This window comes from Geotrypetes seraphini, chromosome 9 (assembly GCF_902459505.1).
Source record: "Geotrypetes seraphini chromosome 9, aGeoSer1.1, whole genome shotgun sequence".
In the NCBI taxonomy this organism is placed as follows: Eukaryota; Metazoa; Chordata; class Amphibia; order Gymnophiona; family Dermophiidae; genus Geotrypetes; species Geotrypetes seraphini.
Genome location: NC_047092.1, coordinates 128504246 through 128529043, shown reverse-complemented (window position 1 = coordinate 128529043; position 24798 = coordinate 128504246). Strand labels below are relative to the sequence as shown.

At 42.8% G+C, this 24798-nt stretch overlaps 1 protein-coding gene across 5 annotated transcripts in view; it reads right to left on the bottom strand.

Annotated features, from left to right (window-relative positions):
• Positions 1 to 24798, bottom strand: part of LOC117366745 (ephrin type-B receptor 1) — a 908513-nt gene that overhangs the window by 39855 nt on the left and 843860 nt on the right. The window contains exon 17 of one of the 5 annotated variants that reach the window (XM_033958537.1): positions 9671 to 11081. The exons of the other annotated variants lie outside the window; for them this stretch is intronic. The gene's annotated coding sequence lies outside the window, so the exon portion shown is untranslated. Of the gene's footprint in view, positions 1 to 9670; positions 11082 to 24798 lie in introns of those variants that run through there. 5 annotated transcript variants of the gene reach the window in all.

The window sequence follows — 24798 nt, the reverse complement described above, 5'->3', positions numbered from 1 at the left end:
CCGCGTTTTACCCCTTCCCTCCCCCGACTGTGATCAAGTCTCCAGCCCACCCCATCACATCCCCCACTACCACCATATGAAATGGCCTCCCACTATCTACTAGGACCTAACAGCTCTGTACCCGATGGTTCGGTGATTATTGGACAAGAACAATCTGCAGTCAGTCCTGCTCTACTGGAACCATCTTCAGCACCCATAACAGTAGTCTTGAGCTACTCCCGCTAGGGGTCTTGCATCCTTATACATGGACTACCACTAGTGGTGCCTCCTTAAAACTTTCTTATTTAAGAAATTTTTATGTTTAGTAATATTTTTTATTTATCTTCTAATGAATTTGCTGTCTCTGTGTAGTATAATGCTACTATGTAATCTGCTTTGGACCTGGAAGGATTGAACAGAATATAAATAGCAAATTAGATTAGATGGCCACAAACCTATGTGCATCTGGATGTGGCAACTTAAACCATCCCTCTAGCTGATGTAAATACTCACAGTTAGATATATGCATGAATGCACCTAATGAGTTATGCATATAACTGTATGCTCCATCCTAGTTCAACCTATGCAATATATATATTGCATAGGTTGAACACTCACTCACCAACAAACTAATATGGTTTCCAGATTTTACTTGCGTAACATCCAGACGCGCCCAAATCTACCCATCTCCGCCCCATTACGCCCACACCATAGAAACATAGAAACATAGAAATAGACGGCAGATAAGGGCCCACGGCCCATCTAGTCTGCCCACCTTAATGTCCCTCCCCTACCTTTGCTCTGTGAATAGATCCCATGTGCCTATCCCATTTGGCCTTAAAATCAGGCACGCTGCTGGCCTCAATCACCTGTAGTGGAAGACTATTCCAGCGATCAACCACTCTTTCAGTGAAAAAGAATTTCCTGGTGTCACCTCGTAGTTTCCCGCCCCTGATTTTCAACAGATGCCCTCTTGTTGTCGTGGGACCCTTGAAAAAGAAGATATCTTCCTCCGCCTCGATGCGGCCCGTAAGATACTTGAACGTCTCGATCATGCCCCCCCTCTCTCTGCGCTCCTCGAGCGAGTATAGCTGTAATTTGTCAAGCCGTTTTTCGTATGGTAGATCCTTGAGTCCCGAGATCATCCGGGTGGCCATTCTTTGCACCGACTCCAGTCTCAGCACATCCTTGCGATAATGCGGCCTCCAGAATTGCACACAGTATTCCAGGTGGGGCCTCACCATGGATCTATACAATGGCATAATGACTTCCGCCTTACGACTGACGAAACCCCTTCGTATGCAGCCCATGATTTGTCTTGCCTTGGACGAAGCCTGCTCCACTTGATTGGCAGACTTCATGTCCTCACTGACGATTACCCCCAAGTCTCGTTCTGCTACCGTTTTTGCTAGGATCTCGCCATTAAGGGTATAAGACTTGCATGGATTCTGGCTGCCCATGTGCATAACTTTGCATTTTTTGGCATTGAAGTTGAGTTGCCATGTCCTAGACCATCGCTCCAGTAGGAGTAGGTCATGCATCATGTTGTCGGGCACTGAATCTTCGTCTGTTGTGCATTTGCCCACTACATTACTCAGTTTGGCGTCATCGGCGAATAATGTTATTTTACCTTGAAGCCCTTCTGCCAAGTCCCTAGCCCTGCTCCCATCAGCCTGTTCTCATTGGTCGAGGGTATCCGTATATGTGACATGATGACGTCACGTACACATGACAACACCGCGTTACATCCATGCATGTGAATTTTATAAAGTCACATAGATGTCTTTGTTGTCCTTATAGGCACTTTGTTTTACATTTCACATAGCCACCCTCTTAAGCCACCCTGAACTTTAGCCAGCATCTGTGAGGTGGAGTTCTCAGGATCATGGAGAGAGCAGGGACATATAATTATGTATTTTCAAAAGTTTTCAGACTGAGCTGAAAATTAGATAAAAAGGAGGTGCAAATTTATGGGGTGCCTGTTTCTCAGGCTAAATTCCTTAGCCCCTGGGAATTTTGCAGCTATCCAAACAGTGTTAACATTATCTCTAGATAGCATTCTCTGAATGTTTATTGGTAAACAATAGATCTGAGCTAACTGAGGTACCCAAGCTCCACCCCAACCTATCTCAAACCTCAGAATCTCTGCTTCCCTTACCTATAGCCTATAGCCTACACCCCTCCATGACATCAAGCATTTCTATCCCTTCCTATAAAATACTCCTCCTTCTCCATAATGCCCATCATTCTCTCATTCCCTATCTCACAAATCTCCTCCCACCCCCCTATGGTGTTCATCATTTCTCTCCTTCCTTACTTCTCAAATTCCCCTCCATCCCCTCTTGCTGACCATCATTTCTCTTCTTCTTTGCCTTTTCAAATCCCTTTCTACCCACCACAGTGTCCATCATTTTTCTCCTTCCCTACCTCTCAAACCTCCTCCCCCCCCTTGGTGTCCATTTCTCTCAATCTTCCCCCACCCCATGTCCAGAATTTCTCTCCTTTCCTATCTCTCATCTCCCTCCCATAATATCCAGCATTTCTCTCCTTCCCCTCATGCTCTTCAACATCTCTATCGTCCCCTGCCTCCCAGCATTTCTCTTTTTCTTCCCCTCCCTACCTTTAAAGCATTTCTTTCCTCCCCCACAATTTCTAGCATGTCTCTCTTTCTTCTCCCTTCCCCTCACCCACCATTTCTTTGCTTCTCCCTTCAATAGTAAACCAGCATTTTTTTTTTTATTTCTTCCCATCTCCCACATGGTATCCAGGATTTCTTGCCTTCCTTCCACTCTTAGCATCTTTCTTCATCTTCCTCCATGAAATATTGATTTCTAACCTCTCTCCCCCAGATAGCAATGCTGTAATCTACTCAACAACATACTGTAGCATCACAGCTAGCCACAACTCGCAAGTCCATTTTATTAAGTAGATTGCAGCATCACTGCCTGGGGGAGTGAGGTAAGAAAATATTTAGCACAGGAGAAAAGAAAATTAGTCAAGACCAAGGGAGGGAAGAGGGAGGGACATTTTGGAGGTGCCACAGCAGCTGTGGCTCCCCACATTCCGACACACATTCCGACACATACATCTACAATGTAATCTGGGTGCTAAGATGTTATTATAGAATACTAACTTAACACATAGATTTGGGCACATAATTTTGAGTTCCCTTTATAGAAAGTCCTCCAAAGTGTGCTATTAGTCAAAATCCTAAAAATAAGTCATTTAATTTGTGTTCCTTGATCTAGAAACAGTGCTAAACCTTTTCCTAACTTAATCTAGCATTTCTTTCACCATGCAGCCCTAAAACAGTAGTTCAAAATGGCCAGAGATATTTTTAATGGAATGCAAATATGTATTAATTAATTATTAGAATTATTTATCCACCTTTTGAAAAAATATAAAAACAGCAAAGCTGATGTGCGCATATAAGGGGTATAGCTAAAGTGCATACAGGTATCTTTCAAAAGAAAATAGATTTTAAAATAGTAATTTTGTCACTGCCGACAGCCCCCCAAGCATCCCTAGGAGTGGCCAAAGACTCCAATTGGTCAGATCTCTAAGGTCCCTTCCATAGGAGGGGATTTAGGCATCTGGCCCAATCAGTGCTTTATGCCCCTCCCCGGTGAATCCCAGGATGCACTGGGAAGGGAAAGACCCGCTATTCGGAAGAGGTGGGTCTGCCGGCCAGAGGGAATGGCTGGTCTTCCACTAAAAGGTACAAAGAAGGGTCCGCGTGGGTTTTGGGGGGTGGGGGTGTTCGGTCAGGGGGCTGCTGGCAAGAGGGATTTGGCATCCTTCCTGCCGGGGATGTTAGCGGGGGGTGGGGGCACTAGCAGGAGTGAGTGGGCATCTCTCCTGCCGGTTGATTTGAGGTCGGGTTCAGGGGTTCCCTGCCGCGACCGCTCTCAACCGATCACAGCAGGAGAATTTCCCCCTCCAAAATCAGCTAAGTGGCAGGGACTCTCTAAAGCCACGATTCTGTAACTGGTGCCCAAGAATCATAGCTTTGGGGAATCCCTGCCACTCTGCTGATGGGGAGGGGGGGATTCTCCTGCTGTGATCGGCTGCTGTGGTCTAGGCAAAGATAGGTGGATAAAATGTAGGCCAGGGTTACCCGGGCCTATATTTCAGTTGCCTATTTTGGTGTGATTCATGGCTGGGTAGCCACTTTAGATCACCTAACGCCACTTCGGGCGTTGGCCGTGCCTATTTTGATGTTCTGTGGCCTAAAGCAGCTACCTAGCTGTGATTCCAGTGGCCATTTTCGCCACCTTTTATTTAGGCGTCGGTAGGCATTTCTGACCATTGGCAGGGCACTTACCAATGCCTAAATTTAGGCGCTGGTTATAGAATTTGCTCCTTTATGTACAGTAGCAATATTCTATGCCACTGATCCGGGGCAAGCAGAGGCTTCCCCCATGTCTTAATAACAGACTATGGACTTTTCCTCCAGGAATTTGTCCAAACCTTTCTTAAAACCAGCTACGCTATCTGCTTTTACCACAACCTCTGGCAATCTAGTCAAACTGGTCAATCTAGGTCACAAGTACCTGACAAGAAATCTAAAAGATTTTATGCTGCTCATCCTAGAAATAAGCAGTAGATTTTCCCAAGTCCATCTTAGTAATGGTTTATTGACTTTTCTTTTAAGAAATTATCTAAACCTTTTTAAAATCCTGCTAAGCTAACTGCTTTCACTGCTGGCAACAAACTCCAGAGTTTAATTATATATTGAGGGAAGAAATATTTTTTTTCTGGTTTGCTTTTAAATTTACTACTTAGTAGTGTCATTGCATGTCTCTTAGCCCTTGTATTTTTGAAAAGAATAAACAAGTGATTCATGTTTACCCATACCACTCCACTCAGTATTTTATAGACCTTTATCATATCTCCCCTGACCTATATATGGGGTTGTGCTATGGACATTTGATATGGTGAAAAACATAAATAGAGAAATATAAAACTTGAAAAATCTACAGACTGGAAGAATATATATATATATATATACTAGCTGATGCCCCGGCGTTGCACGGGTATTTAATTATAGCAATAACACTGTAAATGGATTCAAATAAAGATACTTTATAGTGGGCGGGCACATGTGGGCGGAGCTACAAACAGAACATCAGATTTCACCCATTCATGTCAATGGAAAAAAAGTAAAAAGCTGCCATTCTCTCAGTAATTCAAAAACGGCTTGACCGCTTTGAACGAAACTTGGTATGCAGATCCCTCATTACCTGTGGTGAAATGTTCTGGGGGTCTCGCGGACCACCTGCACACGTGGGCTGAGCTACAAACAGAAAATCAGATTTCACCCATTCATGTCAATGCAAAAAATGTAAACAGCTGCCATTCTCACAGTACATAAAAAACGGCTTGACCGATTTGAACAAAACTTGGTATGCAGATCCCTCACTACCTGGGGTGATATGTTCTGGGGGTCTCTTCACCCAAGAATTTATATGTTCTTGCTCCTGGATGTGAAACTAAATATGTTGTTTCTAATCAAGTTTTGTGTTTGTTGTGTTGTATTCATTTTGTCAAATATTTCACATTATAATTTGAATATTGTACTTTTCATAAAGCTGTAAAAAAATAATTTCATTCACCACTATAAAGTATCTTTATTTGAATCCATTTACAGTGTTATTGCTATAATTAAATACCCGTGCAACGCCGGGGATTCAGCTAGTGTGAAATATTTGACAAAATGAATACAACACAACAAACACAAAACTTGATTAGAAACAACATATTTAGTTTCACCTCCAGGAGCAAGAACATATAAATTCTTGGGTGAAGAGACCCCCCAGAACATATCACCCCAGGTAGTGAGGGATCTGCATACCAAGTTTCGTTCAAATCGGTCAAGCCGTTTTTGATGTACTGTGAGAATGGCAGCTGTTTACATTTTTTGCATTGACATGAATGGGTGAAATCTGATTTTCTGTTTGTAGCTCAGCCCACGTGTGCAGGTGGGCCGCAAAACCCCCAGAACATATCACCCCAGGTAGTGAGGGATCTGCATACCAAGGTTCGTTCAAATCGGTCAAGCCGTTTTTGAATTACTGTGAGAATGGCAGCTTTTTACATTTTTTCCATTGACATGAATGGGTGAAATCTGATGTTCTGTTTGTAGCTCCGCCCATGTGTGCAGGTGGGCCGCGAGACCCCCAGAACATATCACCCCAGGTAGTTGGAATTACTGTGAGAATGGCAGCTTTTTACATTTTTTCCATTGACATGAATGGGTGAAATCTGATGTTCTGTTTGTAGCTCCGCCCACATGTGCAGGTGGGCCGCGAGACCCCCAGAACATATCACCCCAGGTAGTGAGGGATCTGCATACCAAGTTTCATTCAAATCGGTCAAGCCGTTTTTGCGTGATCGCGGCACATACACACACACATACATACATACATACCTCCGATTTTATATATATAGATATATATAGATATATTCAAAACAGTACTAAAGGTTATTCTGTTTTGAAAATCAAACATAGTAACAGAGCAAACTGTCAAGTCAGTGTTTCATAAGCTAAGGTTTAGAAAATAGAAAAAGATTTCTAAATCAAAATGTTCAGTTTCAATGGACTGGCATGATTTGTAAATTTGTTGTAGGATTTGTCAATTTGTCTCTGCTCATCGCTTAATTGCCCTCCTGACTCATAAATTTACAACTACCTCTAATGTGTTCAAATGCCAATTCCTAAATGAAAAATCCTGATGTGTCTAGGACGTAGTTGAGAGTTTCATAAATCAACATTCAGAATGTATTTATATGCCCAGCTTGCAAAGCAACAGAATAACAAAGATGCTTGCTTTCTTTTTTTTTTTTTTTACTACCATGGTTTTGGAAAGGAGGCTATGAACAAGGGATCATGGAATCAGGGTGGAAAGGTATAATATAAGAAAATATTTATTTATAGAAAATGTGGCAGATGAATGGACTCCTAGATAAAGTGCTGGATTCAAACAAAGTATCTAAATAAAAGAAAGCATAGGAGAAACAAAGAGGATCTCTAGGGGAGATGATGGAATATTGACTAGATTAGCCAAATTTAAAAAAATAAAACCCGGACACATGACTTCACCCTATTCTGCCTCCAGCCCCACCCAGTTCCACCCTCCAGCTCTGCCCCCTTTCTTTGTAACGAGAACTGGACATGTCTGGAGGGCCTGGAGCATGCGCGGATGCATGTGATATCATCGGTGCATGCTCAGAGGCCAGATGTCAAACTGTCAAGCCAGATGTGGCCAGAGCCTGTAGGGGCTTTCCAAAGCCCGGACAAACGCTGGGTTTTAGAAAGTCCATGCAGGAGACTGGACAGTCCTCTAAAAAGAGGACATGTCTGGGTTTTCCAGGACGTCTGGTAACCGTACATATAGGACCCAATTCTAAAAACTGTGCCCGAAGTTAGATGGTAGTAGGCACCCTACTGCCGCCTAACTTAATTGATTTTAATTGGTATAATTGGTGCACTAATTGTACCAATTAAAAACAATTAAAACTTAATTTAAAAAAGACCACAGTTATCTCACCTACAGAGGTGCCTTATGATGCCTAATACCACTGTAGACATGGTTAACGCCGGAAGTGGCATTAGGCGTCATAAGGCACCTCCATAGATGCAATTCTCATGAAAGGTAGTGCTAGAAATATAGGCCTTTAAAACCCTGGCCTACATTTCTGGTGTCTACCTTTCACGTAGCTGTGATTCTGCAAATGGCGCCATTACATGATTGACACGCAATCGACAGCTGATTTTAGGTGGCCGCCAATAACAGTACCATTTTTTTGAATCTGGGCCATCTGCTGTCAGTCAGTATTCAAAGATGGCAGCCAGCCTGTTTTTCTAGACATTGGCGTTGGTGTTTAAAATAATATGTATGTTTACTGCTACTGTGTGGTAGAATCCTATTCTATGACAGCACTTAGCTTCCATGTAGAATACTAGAGGAACCCATTATCAGTGTGCCTAACATTTAGCGACAGATATTAATGGTATACACTTACAATTAAAGCCATACAAATTACTACTTGTGATAGTTATAACTTTATATTATTCTGTGGCCTTGTGATCTCATGTCACCCCTCTCCTTAAGTCACTTCACTGGCTCCTTATCTGCCATCGCATACAGTTCAAGATCTTACTGCTGACCTACAAGTGTGTTTATTCTGCTGCCCCTCAATATCTCTCCTCACTTCTCTCTCCTTATACACCTCCCAGAGAATTCCGTTCCTCAAATAAGTCACTCTTAACGTTACCCTTCTCCTCCTCTGCCAATTCCAGACTCAGTTCCTTTCATCTAGCTGCCCCCTATGCCTGGAATAAATTACCCGAGTTTGTCCATCAGGCCCCTGCCCTTCCCTTGTTTAAAAGCAGACTGAAAACCCACCTTTTTGATATAGCTTTCAATCCTTAACCCTACTCCTCTGCCCTCCAATCCAGCCAGCTGATTAACTGTTCTCCTTAACTGTATCCATGACATCTTGTTTGTCTGTCTTGCCTGTTCAGATTGTAAGCTCTTTCGAGCAGGGACTGTTTTCTTACTCTTTGTGACTCTGTACATCTGGTAGCGCTATAGAAATAATTAATAGTAGTAGTAGTTTATGTAGGTAGGTTTTCCAGATCTATAAGGCTTAGGATGAATGAACATAAGTTCCATATTAATACCAGCACAATGGGAGCAGCATGAGTCCCGCACCGGATAGAGAAGTGACATTCAGTGGAGGACATGCGAAGGAGCATTATAGATTATACTGTATACGTGTACAGAGGGAGGGTCTTTAGATGAATTGTTAAATTACAAATAACAAAAATGGATTTTCACTCTGGATATTGTATAGCATACATATTAAAACTACTGACATTGACATGCGTGCATATACTGTACACTTGAAAGTGTCAATTTTCCACTTCTGCAATATTTTGTACTGTGCGTCTATAGGGTATGTAAAAACTAATGTGTCCAGTATATGGTGGCAAACAAGATGCTAGGAAATATTAGGAAAGAGATGGGAAATAAGACCAAAAACCTTATAATGCCTCTATATCATTCCATGGTGCGATCTCACCCTGAGTATTGTGTGCAACTCTGGTCATTGTATTCCAAAAAAGATGTAGTGGAATTAGAAAAGATTCAAAGAAGATTGACCAGAATGATAAAGGGGATGGAACTTCTCTCATATGAGGAAAGACTAAAGTTGTCAGGGCTCAGTGAATAGTTGCCAGAGGATGTGGTTACAGTGGGTAACATGTCTGGGTTTTTAAAAAAATGTATGGACAACTTCTTGGAGGAAAAGTGCACAGGCTGCTATTGAGATAGACATGGCAGAAGCCACCGCTTGCCCTAGGATCAATAGTATGTAATGTTACTGCTATTTGGTATTGTTCCAGGTACTTGCGACCTGAAATGACCACAATTGGAAGCAGCATACTGGGCTAGATGGAGCACTATTTTCACCTAATATGGCTATTCTTATGTTCTAATCATTGCAGCACTGTCATCCCAGCACTCGCCACATTCCCTGATCTCCAATATCGGTTATGGATAGTCCATGTAAACTGTGTGGCATACTTATTGCAACTGAAGACACTCCTCTCTCCTCCCCTCCCAACTGACAGATACACCAAACATCAGTTCCAAAAGGACATATTTATTTGCTATATACAACTTCAAAAACCATTACATGGCTGTGTGACAGCAGAAACAGCAAGCTTTGCTATAGGGAACAGATGTTACAGTGAGCACGTGAAATTGGCCATGCCTCAACAGCTCCCCCCCCCCCTCTCATCTATGCCAATAACAGTGCAACATAATCTGGGTCTCATAAATAAGAGATTATCTGCTGAACATTGGAAGATCCTCATCATCCACCTCTATGCCAATACTTCAGTGCTGTATTCCATCAAAAACTGCTATGTTGAGAACCTCAAGGCCTACAAGAAGGAGACTGTTCAACATTGGGAAGACCTTAGCAGCCACATATTCCTCACTTCCATTGAGAGGGATGCACTGGTCACCTGCAACCAGGCTGCCATTGCAGGGATCACCTTAAATGGCATGGCATGCAGGAGATCAGGTGAAATGTGGCCTATGCTAGGTTCTATAGTGCACATGTGCAACATGGTTGTGCTGTCCCCATATGCTGCTATATCTGTACCACTCATTCTGCCCCTCCAAACATTCACAAGTCCCTCCACTTCTATGGATGAGAACCCTCATGGATTGTTACAAAGAAGACTTAGGTCTTACTATTGCATACCTCCATGGCTGTGAGCCTGTATGGAGTGGTGGCATCATGATAATTGAACAATAGGATAATGCTATTCCCCCACCCCTTATTCAGCCACCCTTCCCTCCCTCTGTGGGGAGCATTGCTAATGTGCACAGATGTTAAGCTGGCATAGCAGAATGAATTATATCAGTTGATCTGATATCCATATTCACAAGACGTTACTAGGGTGCATTAATATACCTGTATGGCAACACGGTGTAGGGTTTGTTTCTCACTGCTGCTCAGTCTCTTGTAGACATAGTAATGATATAAACAAGTCCAGTTAGATATTGCGCTATAACTCTGGTTTTACAGACCAGTGCTACAGTATATGTCACACAGCTACAAGCAATGTCTGTGACTTACTGGTTAGAAACCACTCTACAATAGGCCATTCTTTGGGCAGCAGACCTTTACTTTATCACACGCTCAGTCCTTACAAATGTCTCACTGATGCTTATCCGGCAGAAGCCATAGTAGCACATCCAGCTGGAGATAAAAGCAGCAGGGAAATGGAGGCTGGTCACTCCAATCCTTGTGTCCGGTAGGCAACAGTTATCATCATCTGGTAATGTGGAAGACCAAGTACTGCAGGGAGTGGCTCCTGATGTCCAGCTGAGAAGTCTGGAGAGGAAGATCATGAGGGCAGATGAATAAATCATATTTATGGTAGAGGAGATGGAGAAGATGGCCTTCTGATGAAGAAGAGGTAGAGGATGAGATAGATCTTGCAGAGGAGACAGTAGAGGACAGCTACCAACATCAAGAGGAGGTTGAAGCAAAGGATACAGCACTGCACTCCATCAGCAGCCCTGGGCAGAAGAAAACATAATTTCAATGCTAGAAAGAGACATCCAGCAGCAACATGCACTATTCAGGGCAGAGGTCAGCAACCTCTATGGGGACGTTCAATGTCTGAGAGCTACACTAGAAGACAGACTGAGTAGCATTGATGGAAGTCTAGGGGTCATTGAAATGGAGCTCCCTATCCTGAACCACACCCTTGACTCCTTGCTCCTCAAACTGATGGTGCACCAAATAACACAGGGGATATTCTTGTCATCTACTTCTGTGCTAGTATGCTCTCCACCCATCTTCAGTCCAACTCACCCCACCCCTGAGTCAGGTCCTAGTGATTTGAGACAAACATGCCTAGTTTCCCCTGACTTCTAGGGGGAGGCCAGGCAGGACTCTGGAGTGGACAACAGTGAACCTACCAATCTAGGCTAGCTCTCATTATCCCTGCATTCTCTGTACCACAGCATGTACCTGCAGGCACCTACCCAATGAATGGCCATGGCAGAGGCAAAAAAAAAAAAGAATGGCGGGGGGTTACCATAGATGTACATGGAAAATAAGAAGCATTGGTATCATAACAGCACAGTACACAACTTTTCACATCTCCGCACAAATGGTGGAGGAATATTTGTTCTTAAGATGCTGGGCATCCTGTTGCACTGAGACACATTTTGGAGGAAGAAGCAAAGTACATGGGGTCGCTTGCAATAAAGGATGTTCATTTACACATAAAAAATATGTCTGGATGAGTTCATTCTTTGCTGCAAATATACTGTGGTATGCCTCTGGGGATGTCAGGTTACATAGCCTCCTCCTCCTCCTCATTTCTGTTAGTACTTGGCAGTATTTGTACCTCTGGGTCAGGCATCCTGTGATTGAGTGTTGGCTTGTGGAACATGCAGTAGGCCACAAATATGTCACAGCCTTAAGTAAGGGTGCAGAATGGGTCCAGATATCTGAATTTTTATTTCAATTAACCAAATGCCCTTTATATAAGACGTGGTTTTCCTTTGTGCCTTTTTGCACCACTATACTATAACTTTTCCACCTATTAGTGATTTTTCTTAAGGGATTGAACGCTTAAGGTTCTGTTTTTGTCACTGAGGTCTTTTTCTTCACATTACTCCATATTGAATACTATGGGTGACATCTAACTGCACCTATTTTATACAGATTGGGTTTTTCCTGGGTGATTGATGTTCTGTCCTTCTGTTCTGTGTTTATAGACTGCATATCTACAAACATTTGGGAATGATGAGATGATGCCATAATCACAGAACAATCAGAAATGAGAGATGTTTCTTGGTCGGAGCTTTTGTGAGATGCTGAATTGCACAAGTCTTCTTATAAAGGCTGCCTACTGGAAATGTAAATGATCTTTTCAAGAGCCCTTGTAACCATTTGTGATACCACATTTGTTGTCGCTTATGTTAATTCTGCTATATGAGCCTGGCTTATTAAAATGGTATCATGATACTGTATATAGTATAAAATGTTCTTTGTTTGACATTAAAAATATATTTGTAATGATATCATGGATTCCCTTCTGAATCTAAAATTCCAGTATTTGCTACTATGTACTACAAATCCTAGAATACTATTGTGATTGAAGTGAAAAGCCAAAACTGAACAAAAACCTCCTTGAGAAATAAGCGGGTAATACAGTAAGCGGATGTCACTGAGATGGAGTTATAAAAGCACAGGGGACTCATTTTCAAGAAAAAGACTAACAGCTAATTTCGGTTGGAAAAATTATGTAAATTTTTCCCATAACTATTTATGATATGTTACACTTAGTTTTAAAAAATTACTTTGATAAGTACAAACTATTAAACACCAAATCCTCCCAAACCTACTGTATAATATTTAATATGATCCCTAATGAAGAAGTCAGCATATTTGTCAATACATCCAGTTGTTATACATACGCTGAATAACAAGACATAAAGCCCCTAAGTATCTCTCTGTTACAGCTGAATCCTATCTGCAAATTGGCTGGAAATCATCAAAACACAAAAGAAAGATTAAAATAACATGAAGATATTAAGAGCACTAAAAACTGACTATAGTACCTTAAAATATTGCTGTTAGCTTGCTCTTATTTAAGAGCTGACTGCCTGCTGTTTTCATTGCCTTTTATGGGTTGTCTTCCAACAATGATTTAAAAATTAAAAACCTTCCATGCTTTGCAAGCCTGCTCATGAAGAAGGCCGTTAAGAGCATACAACATAATCCATTTATTTAAAAACATAAAATCAAGAGCATTTACCCACTGCTTTGCAAGCACATCCGTTTGTATCTGATATTAGGGATTTCAGTTGGAACAAAGGCTCCAATTTAAGACTGCTGAGCAAGTTAGGCAGAACTCTTCTTAAGTCCTCAGTTTTTATTTTCGTTCACTGTTTGTATTAAATATTTTCAGAATTTCATGCAAGGACAGCCCTGCCAATGAGCAACCGCACTTTTCGTATATGACCTCACTTTTCAACTCTTTTTTTTCTGTCCCTATTACTTTATGTGCATGGTCCCACATCCTTGTACATCCCTTGTTTCCAAGAGGTATTAGAAATCCCAGAAAAAAAACTATGCCACTTTTTCACCTTCCACCAGCTAGGTTCTGCGAAAATCAGCAAACAGCAGCCGGGGAAGCTCCACTATTGCTTGAAAGCCTGGATCGTATACAATTTCTCAACACATTGCAGGAGAAAGACATGGGGCTCCTTTTACGAAGGTGGGCTAGCGTTTTTAGCACACGCTAGCCGAAAAACTACTGCCTGCTCAAAAGGAGGCGGTAGCAGCTAGTGCGCGCGGCATTTCAGCACACGCGCGTTAAGGCCCTAACATGTCTTCGTAAAAGGAGCCAATAGACAAGAATCAAGATGCTGGGCCCAATATTCAAAAAGCCAACTGGTTAAATTGCTTGGTCGAGGCTAGCCATTAATATTCAGTAGTATTTAACTAAGTGCAGCTGAATATTTGCGGTTAGCACCAAGCACCAAGCCAGCTATGTTAACGGCATTCCGAGAAGCCAGGTTTGCCGCACAAATGGGACCATAATATTCTATTTTTATGCAGTAACTCATGGCCACTTAAGTGCTGAATATCGACTTAAGCAACTGTGTTTTAACCAGCTTTAAAGTAACTGGATGTTCAAAGCTGAAGCCCACACAGGTCCTGGCTTTGAATATCCAGGAATAATGCCATTGGCAGTATGTAAAACGCTCACCACCAGAAGACTGCATATTGACCCCCCCCCCCCCCTATATTTACAGTATGGGGCTCATAATCGAAAGAGAAAGCATCCAAAAACCGGCCTAAGTCAGCACTTGGACGAACATTTCCCAAATATGTCCAAGTGCCTATAATAAAAACAGGTTTTGGATGTATTTCTAGATGACCTAGGCCTACATAATGCCGCTGAACGACCAAAGCTAAACGGGGCATTTCGGGAGGAATGTTGAGGGTGGCAGTTAGGCGGGACGTGGGCCGGCTTAGATTTAGTCGTACAGCATGTATAACTGAAAGTTATACAGCCCAGGATCGATGGAACTTGGACGTTGTGACTTAGACCATGTAAAACATGGTCTAAGTCACAAAAAACCACCTAAAGTCACCAGATAATCACTGAAAACACATAAAACAGACCCCCCCACCCCCATAAAAATATTAATCACACCTTTAAAATTCAGCCTCCAGACCATCATCACCTGGCCGCCTGGCATAGGAAAGCCTAGTCGTCCAGCACAGAGGCGGCTTAAGTCATCTTGGGGGTGGGTTAGGGACCCATAGAGAGGAGGACCCATGCCCATAAGCCCCTGTAATCACTGCATTGATACTTAAACACGTGCACTCCCCAAACCCTTTTTTACTGGCATATAAGTGGCTCCTGCAGCCATAAGGGCTATCGGGGTTGTAGATAAGTGGGTCTAGGGGATTCTGGAGGTGGTTTGGGGAGCTCACCATGACCTATAAGGGAGCTGTAGTGAGGAGAAGACATGGCACCCTTTTTGTGAAGTTCCCAGCAGTGCCCTGTAAGGTACCCCACTATTTAGGTGCCATGTCTGGGTGTTCAGTCCATCACTTTGCAGACCTTTCCCACATCCAACAGGGCTTGTTCTAGGCGTTTTTGACTTGGATGAAAAGTTGGACGGAAATGTGGTATAAAGATGGATGATTTAGTGGCTTGGACGATCAGATCGGCAGGATGTATAAGACGATTTTCGAAACAAAAAAAAATTTTGGACGCATTTTTTTGAAAATGTGTCCTAGGCTGTTTTTTTACTTTGGACAATTTGCGAGTTGGACGCAAACAGACTTAGACATCCCTTTCGATTATGCCCCTCCATGAGTCTTAAAGTACAAATATTTCTAGAAGTTTGTAGAGCGACAAAATTAAGGCAGATTTTTTGGTTTTGCCTTAAGACAGGAAGTTCATGACAGCAAAGGAGTCACAAAACAGGAACCCAATGGTCGGATGCCCAACACAATTGACATTTTGTTTTTGAAGTACAAAACCCCCCCCCCCAAGCAGACACTCACAAACCTCAAGCACTCGGCCTCAAACCACAACAAGCAGACAGCAAACACTCCACAGTTTTGTGACTCCTTTGCTGTCATGGGTTTCTAGAGTTGGTATCTAGATTTCAGTAAAGCATTTGATAGCGTCCCACACCGCAGGCTGTTGAGCAAAATGAAATCGATGGGGTTAGGAGAAACACTCACTACTTGGGTCAAGGATTGGCTAAGCGGAAGACTTCAAAGGGTAATGGTTAACGGTACCCTCTCTAAAACATCAGAGGTGACCAGCGGAGTACCGCAGGGTTCAGTCCTGGGCCCACTCCTTTTCAACATATTCATAGGGGATCTGACTCAGGGGCTTCAGGGTAAAATAACATTATTCGCCGATGATGCTAAACTATGCAATACAGTAAGTGAATGTAATTTACAGGATAGTATGACACAGGACCTGCTTACATTGGAAAGATGGTCCTCGACCTGGCAACTGAGCTTCAACGCTGGGAAATGTAAGGTTATGCACCTCGGTAACGGTAATCCATGCAGAAACTACACCTTGAATGGGGAAACTTTAACTAGTACTTCGGCGGAACGAGACCTAGGAGTAATCATCAGTGCAGACATGAAAATTGCCAATCAAGTGGAGAGGGCTTCATCTAAAGCAAGGCAAATGTTGGGATGTATCAGTAGAAGCTTTGTCAGCAAGAAGCCTGAAGTCATAATGCCATTGTACAGAACCATGGTGAGACCTCATCTGGAATACTGTGTACAATTCTGGAGACCTCATTACCGTAAAGATGTGCTCAGAATCGAGTCGGTTCAACGGATGGCCACCAGGAGGATCTTGGGTCTCAAAGGTCTCTCATACGAGGAGAGACTAAACAAACTACAGCTTTACACTCTAGAAGAACGTAGGGAGAGGGGAGACATGATTGAGACATTTAAATACATCACAGGACATATCGAGGTGGAAGATGATATCTTCATTCTCAGGGGACCCTCTGCCACCAGAGGGCATCCGCTCAAACTCAGGGGCGGGAAATTTCGTTGCGATATAAGGAAGTACTTCTTCACAGAAAGAGTGGTTGACCGTTGGAATGAGCTTCCAGCGCAGATGATCGAGGCCAATAGCGTGTTGGACTTCAAGAATAAATGGGATACATATGTGGGATCCCTACGAGGGTCAGAGGAGGAAAGAGGGGATCCCTACGAGGGTCAGAGGAGGAAAGAGGGGATCCCTAAGAGAGTTAATCTGAATAAATAGTCACTGGGTATAGACTTAAGAGGAAGGGACAGTGCGGTGGGCAGACTTGATGGGCTATAGCCCTTTTTCTGCCGTCATCTTCTATGTTTCTATGTTTCTATGTCTGATCTGTTTGTTCTACTTGTTGTGATCCTGGTTGTATGTTTCCTTTGCAATTGCTAATAAAGATAATATATAAAAAAAAAAGGAAGTTCATTTACAAAAAAAACAGTAACTACATCTCCCTGTGGTATAGCTAAGGTTTGCGAAAATTCCTGACTGTGTGCAATTTTTTTTGTGTTATATAGAGGGAAAGTTATCAACATGGGCTTGGGGTTCTTTTTGAGCTGGATCCCATTTTATACAGTGAGATCTTATGCTAAAATAATCTGATTTAACAGCAGCCCCATAGTTCAAAATGAATCAGTGATCAGCTCATTTACTTGATATTTGAACTCATTTGGCAATTTTTATATAAAATTTGCTAATGCTGTTGCCTTCAGAAAACAGAACCCAATAAAACAGCTGTTTTGCATATGAGCTATTTGGCATTTTCACGCACTATTGCATTCGCAGGTTAGTTGATTGGCCCCTTTGTTGGCATCTGCTGCAGCAGCTCTGACTTTTTGTCCTCTGCGAGTGTATAAATAATGTGATCAGGCCCGGAGCTCCTGAATAAGCCTGTGTTATCAGACCTTCTGCCTCTCCTCATTTTGTCTGGGCAATGACAAAACATGCTGTACTTCTCAGGAGGCTCACACTGCATACAAATAATAGTACAACACACAGCCTGACGTGTTTTATTGCTAACAGATACTGTGGAAATCATTCCGTTCACTGCAAATGATTTCCACGGCGCTGTATTCACTTACCATTTGTGTATGTAGGGCTATCATTGCAGAAGCCTACTGTTATATAATACTACAATAATCATCCTGGAAACTAAAGAATCCGAAAGGCACAAGTCCTACATGGCCCTGTTACCAAAGACTGGAAGAAATGTCAAGGAAGGAGCGAGGGGGCGGAGATGAGGGCAGGGGAGAGTTGCCACCGCCACAGGCACCTCTCACTCCCGCTATGCCACTAAGTATTAAGTGGCTACTGGCTATACAGTGAGCACATAGGAGGAGAACTATTAGTTTCAAGGGCTCCCAGCAAGACAATAGCAATAAAACTTGTAAAAGAAATGAAATATATTTATTACTTTTACATTAATTTGCATGCATTTTATTATTCTATCCCAGTGTGTCGCAAACTTTTTAAGCTGCTGGCACACTAAGCTCGGGGCTGCAGCTGGAGGACATCTGGAAATGCGCAGACGTTGATGCGATGATGTCACATGCATGCATGCATGAAATCATCATCTCGACATCCGTGCATAGGCGGATGTCCTCCAGCCGTGGCCCTGAGTCTCCTATTACCACTGATGTGTGGGAGGTGCTGCAGAAGGAGAGATGAAGAGAAGGAGCCGAGATGCTGGAAAGGAGGAGAGGCTACACTAGAGATTTTTAGCATGGGCTGGCGAGGTAAGTGCTCCAACGCTCATAGGAATTTTATGAGCGGTGGAGCATTTACTGCATGGGCTCATGCTAAAAACATCGAGTGCAGCTTGATAAAAGGGGCCCTAAGTTAGCAGCATGTGCTAGTGTAGTGCGATCATTTCCCAATTGGCATTCACTACCCGTCTGCTTAAAATATTATTTAATTTTATCATGGAGTTGCTGGGTCTGGGGGCAAAGAGTGGGCATTTAATCAGTGCTTCCATATTACCACATGCTAATTGAGTAGGGCGAGATTACCACGGAAGCCCTTACCACCTGCAAAACAGATGGCAATAAGTGCCACCACGGTAATCTTGTTTCAATGGTCACCCACTAATGGTGACCTTAGCATATGGCCATTAAAGGGAAAAAAAATTGAAAATTGGTCATTTTACTGCTGCGGTAAAAATGGCCTTAGTGGGCAGATTTGCACAGTCTGTGTCTGTATATGGCCATTTGGTGGAGGATGGGCTGGGGAGGGCTTCAATGGCTGGGAGGGTGTAGATGGGCTGGAGTACGTTTTAACGGAGATTTCGGAAGTAGGAACCCAAGCACAGTACCGGGTAGAGCTTTGGATTCTTGCCCAGAAATAGCTAAGAAGAAAAAATTAAAAAAATTTAAATTGAATCAGGTTGGGCAGACTGGATGCACCATTCGGGCCTTTATCTGCCGTCATCTACTATGTTACTATGTTACAGGAAAAACCCACGTCAGAGTACGCTGAGACAACTTTCCACCACAACTTAGGGCAAGAAAGACAGAGAGCCATTGCTAGCTACTACTTTTATCAATGATCTCCATTTGAGTATAAGACCACTGAATTGACACTGCGGCCCTTTGCAAATCTGCAAAGCAAACAAGCAGCAAAAAGAATGTGACAATTTATTGTGTTTCACTTCATAGAAAAATCTTGTTTGTTTCTACTGAGATTAAACAACCAACTGAGACCTATTCTTATCGAATCAGACTGGTAAAAAATATTTCAAGCCTTAGTAGTCTGGACTATTGCAATTCTTTATACTATAGACCAGGGGTGCCCACACTTTTTTGACTCGTGAGCTACTTTTAAAATGACCAAGTCAAAATGATCTACCAACAATAAAATACAAAAAAACCACAACGCACACTGTATGCATAGAATTGTTAATTATCATTCCTATTCCGGGGTTTTTTCAAAGAGGTCAAAGCAGATGACTCTATGCACTGTCACCTCAGTAACAACCATACAAAATAGACAAATACCCACCTCCCTCCCTTTTTACTAAACCACAATAGCAGTTTTTAGCGCAGGGAGCTGCGCTGAATGCCCAGCATTGCTCTCGACGCTCATAGGCTCCCTGCGCTAAAAACCACTATTGCGGTTTAGTAAAAGGGGACCATATTGTAAAATATATACAGCAGATATAAATTCAGACACATTTTGATCACTAAATTTAAAATAAAATCATTTTTCCTACCTTGTCTGGTGATTTCATGAGTCTCTGTCTCTGGCTGCACTTTCTTCTTCTGACTGTGCATCCAATCTTTCTTACAGCCTGTATGCTTCCTCTCCTCCACACCTCATTTCCTCCCCCAACTTTTTCTTCCTCTCTCCCTGACCTTTCTTTCTTTCTCTCTTCATGCCCCCTTTCTTTTTTTCTGTTTCTCTTCTTTCCTTCTGTCTCCCTGCCTGCCCCTTTCTTTCTTTCTCCCTGCCCTTCCCCAAGCCACTGCTACTGCCGCTGCCATCGGTGAACAGGACCCAAACCGCCACCAATGGATCAGGCCCCAAAGCTGACGCCGACGCCGCCCCATGCTCTCCCTGCTTCGGGCCGACCAGCATTCCTCTCCCTGACGTCAATTATGCCGTCGGAGAGGAAGTTCCGCCCAGCCAGGCAGCGATTGGCTGGCCCGAACTTCCTCTCCGACGGCAGAATTGACGTTGGGGAGAGGAAGACTGATCGGCCCGATAGATCGCCAAGGCAAAGTGAGTCCTGGGTGATCGACTCACTTTGCCTTGGCGAGCTACCTGTCGATCGCGATCGACCTATTGGGCACCCCTGCTATATACTGTCAAAAAAACAGTCTGAAGAGGCTTCAGTTGGTTTAGAATACAGCAGCCAGACTGCTGACAGGGGAAAAAAAAGTTAGATCATATTACATCTATCTTGATGGAGTTGCATTGGTTATCTGTTGCAGCACAAATCTCGTTCAAATTGCTTTGTTTTGTGTACAAGGATTTTTATATGGGAATTCCAAAATATTTACTACTTGACAACTCCAAAAACTCTTTGTGGGTAAACGGCACATAAATAATCACAACTTCCGTCAAACACCCTTACAAACTTCAGGAGAAAGAAAAAACTCATTTTCAAAAGAGGAAGAAAAGCCTCAGACTCCAATCTGCCACAGTTGAGTTTTTAAGTGGACAAGTTATTGGTTGGGAGAAATCTCATAGGCAGAAAAACCTCCCCTTCTTCAACCTGTTCAATCTTCAAAACAATGTATAATTGCTTCACTGTTTAAATTAATTGCCCTTGACTTCACTTATAATTCTTTAAATCAACAGTCTTTAACAAAATAACTTGAATCAAATTCACAACTTGACTGTTCACAACATGTCTTCACAAACCGCTTGACTCTGATCCTGACTTAGCCAACAATGGCCAGCCAGTGTTTCACTGTACACTTCTCCCTCCCTATCCACGGGGGTTAGGGGCAGAGCCAGCCCGCGAATAGGAAAAATTTGCAAATAACTTTTGGGCTGGCTCTGACTCACCCCTGGATCTTACCTGGTGGTCTAGCGGTGAAGTGGGGCAGGAGCAATCTTCCTACACTCCTGTCTCGTGCAGAGCCTTGCTGTGAGTTCCCGTGGTCCCGTTGTAGTCTCTTGAGACCATGGGAACTCACAGTACGGCTCTGCATGGGGCAGGAGTGTAGGAAGATCGCTCCTACCCCGTGTCACCGCTAGACCACCAGGTAAGGTCCGTGCTCCTGGGGCAGCTGCTCATCTCCTCCACCTCTGATTGCCTCCTCCTCCTCCTATCGCCCCCTCCTCTTCTGATCGCCTTCCTCCTCCTCCGATCGCCTCCTCCTCCTCCTATCACCCCCTCCTCTTCCGATCACCTTCCTCCTCCTCCTCCGATCGCCCCCCTCCTCCTCCGATCACCTTTCTTCTCCTCCGATTGCCTCCCTCCTTGCCCCGATCCAAGTCCCAGGGCCGTTTCTTTTCGATGCAGGCTGCCAACAAGTGATTCTCGGGAAGGGGGCCTAGGGGAAAAAAATCACGAATAATCAAAACCGCGAATGTCGAAACCCCGAATAGGGAGGGGGAAGTGTAGCTGCATCAGGACTAAATCCAGTTTAGCTGAATAAAAGGCTGGCCATCGTTAGCTAATGCAGGATCAGTCGAGTGGTTTGTGAAGACATGTTGTGAACAGTCGAGCGGGCTGTGAAGATGTGAATTTGATTCAAGTGATTTTGTGAAACTAAAAATTGTACACCTGTTAAAGACTGTTAATTTAAAGAATTATAAGTGAAGTCCAGGGGAATTAGTTTAAAGAGTGAAGCAATTATACATTGTTTTGAAGATTGAACTGGTTGAAGAAGGGGAGGTTTTCCTGCCTATGATGTTTCTCCTAACCAATAACCTGTCCACTTAAAAACTCAAATGTGGCTGGGTGGAGTCTGAGGCTTTTCCTCCTCTTTTGTAAATTAGTTTTTTTGTTCTCTTGAAATTCGTAAGGGTGTTTGTGGAAGTTGTGAACTCCAAAATATTGCCCATAAAACACTTCCACTAGAATATAAAAGCTACAGAGGATAATTGGCAGCTGGAAACAGTTCAATAAAGTTATTAATGGTATCATTGGTGCAGATAAACTGAAATAAGGAGGAAAAGCCTCAGGGCACTGTCCTCACAGACCTTTTAGTGCCATCTCATAGGCATAAAAACCTCTGTATAATTCCCACACTTATATGTATATGCCCTCTCAAAGTCTGTAAATTACTGAATATCCATGCCTAACTGGCTTTGTTATGCAATATATTAGGGTTACCATATATTAGGGTTATCATACCAGAAAATTAGGAGGACGGATTGAGACATCCAAGTTTTACTTCTATTACTTTCAATGGAATTAAAACCCGGAAGTCTCAATCCATCCTCCTTTTTCTGGAGCCATATGGTAATCCTAGATACAGTCAGCGTGAGATAACCGGCTATCTTCTGCTGAATATCCACTCTTAGGTGCTGATATGCTATTTGACCAGCCAGAAGCTGTTCCTGGCCAGTTAAATAGCCTTGAGTATTGGGGCGTTACTGTTCATTATAGAACAGGATTCCAATAGGTGCTTTTCTAGCTCATAAATCTCGGTGCTCTGCTGTAGAATTACCCACCAGATGCTTGGAGGAGAAAAGAAAATACTAGCTAGGAAACTTTTGTGTTTAATGTCAACTGCCGCTTTAAAATGAAGTCTGACATTAATGTTGTCACTGATGATAGCAATAATCAACAAGATGTTCCTCTATGCCAGCTGGAATAGATAATAAAAGAAAAGGCTTAATATAATAATTGCAACTCTACTGCTCAGCTATATTGCTGTTGTCTGGCACGGCACACTGATTGCTGCCTAAGGTAATGCTAATATCAGGATGCTTCTATTTCCAAATGTTAATGGTGCACACTCTAGTACCATGATTATACAGAATGGGGTTAAAATATTCATCATATCTATGCACAGGTTTTTCTTCCCCTTCTTTCCATCTTAATTTAGCACAGTGGTGGTTGGAATGCCCTAAGACTCTGTTTTCATCTGCTGTTATAGCTTTCCCCAGAATCACACATAATAAATGGTCCTTTAACAAACAGAACACCATCTGTCCACAGCTGTTTGTGAAACTTCACCATCTTCCCCAGAGTCTCAGAACAAGATTTTTAGTTTTGTATTTACAGTGATTTTCACTATTTTTTGGCCAGGGGCCACTTTATCCCCCCCCCCCAAAAAAAAAAATATATATATATATCTTCAAGGTGATAGCCAAAACCATTGCTGGACAAAGCAGCCAGTTCCCCAGGCCTCCTCTGCTGAGAGCAACTCATGAATTGAAAACAATATCTAGTCCCCAGATTTCTCTCAACCTCAGTCCTCCCCAGATCATGTCCTCTCTTATGTTCTGCTCCTGCTTGTCTCCTCCAACATTAACTTTGCAGTGAGATCCTCAGTTCACCCCAATACCCTTTCTTCCCTCAGTATATGCTGTCCTTTAATTCCAAAGTAGATACTCTCCATTCTCACTTCATCTCTCCCATCAGTCATCTTCCACCCTATCTCCTCCAGAGTGGCTCTTAACCCATGGTATTAATTCTCCCCTCACTTTCTCTAACGGCTTGCTGCTGGTACCACCTTTAGAACCATTATTCTCATTTCACAGTTTTGTCGGAACAGCACAGGAGTTTGGTTTTCTTTCAGCACTGTTCAGCTCTCAGTGAGTTCAAGCCAACACATTGTTCAAACTGCTCATCTGCAAACTGCACCAGTTACAAGATTCCAGACAAGATGACATGTGTGTCCTGGGGCAGCTGCATTAGGGAATTTCATTTCAAGTTGATGGGGGCTGCTGCAGACTCCCAGGCTTTTCTAGGTACTTCTCTGCATTCTCTCTGAGCTTCCCTCTATTCTCCCAACCCTCCTCCGCCTTCCTTTTCCCACAACTGTTTGTTTTATAAGATAAATTACTTGAAGTGCAGCCTATCAGCGGTCTCCCAGCAATTCTATAACATGCTAAAAAAAAAAAAAAAAAGATTGGGCTAGGATTTTGTGGTTGCCATAGAAATGTAGGAATGAAAATGACAATTGAAAGCATCTCATAGAGTAAAAGGTAAGATGGAGAGAGGCAGGGACAGGCTTGGCTGACGCACTGTCGAGACAGGGAGAAAGAAAGTGAGAGAACAATGAAGAGAGAGTAAATGCACTTCAGAACAAAAAAGGCAGAGAGTATATAAATGAAAATAGATAAGGGATGAAAAACCTAAGAAATGGCTTCCACAGTGGCACTAGTGGACTTTTCCACTGGCACTCAATGGCGTCAACTGGAAATGGAGTCCTACTAAATTTGACACCTGCCAAGCTGATAATTTAACATTTTTGGAACTTCATTGTACCTAGGTTTAAAAGTTTCACTGTCTGTTCTACAGAAAAATAAGTTATAGATACATTTGAAAATTGTACTAGCATTACATGATCAAAGAATAGCAAAATCTGACAGACTGTGCAATGGTACTATGGCATGTAGAGAATGTTACTGAACTACAATAATACAGGCTGAAGCAACAAAAAGTAACCCCCCTAGAGTTTTTTTGTGGTTTTCGCAGCAACTGCTCTGAATATCAAAGTGAAATTTTACAGCTTTATTTGTTGTTATTATCTATGTTTATGTGCCAAGTGGAACAAGAT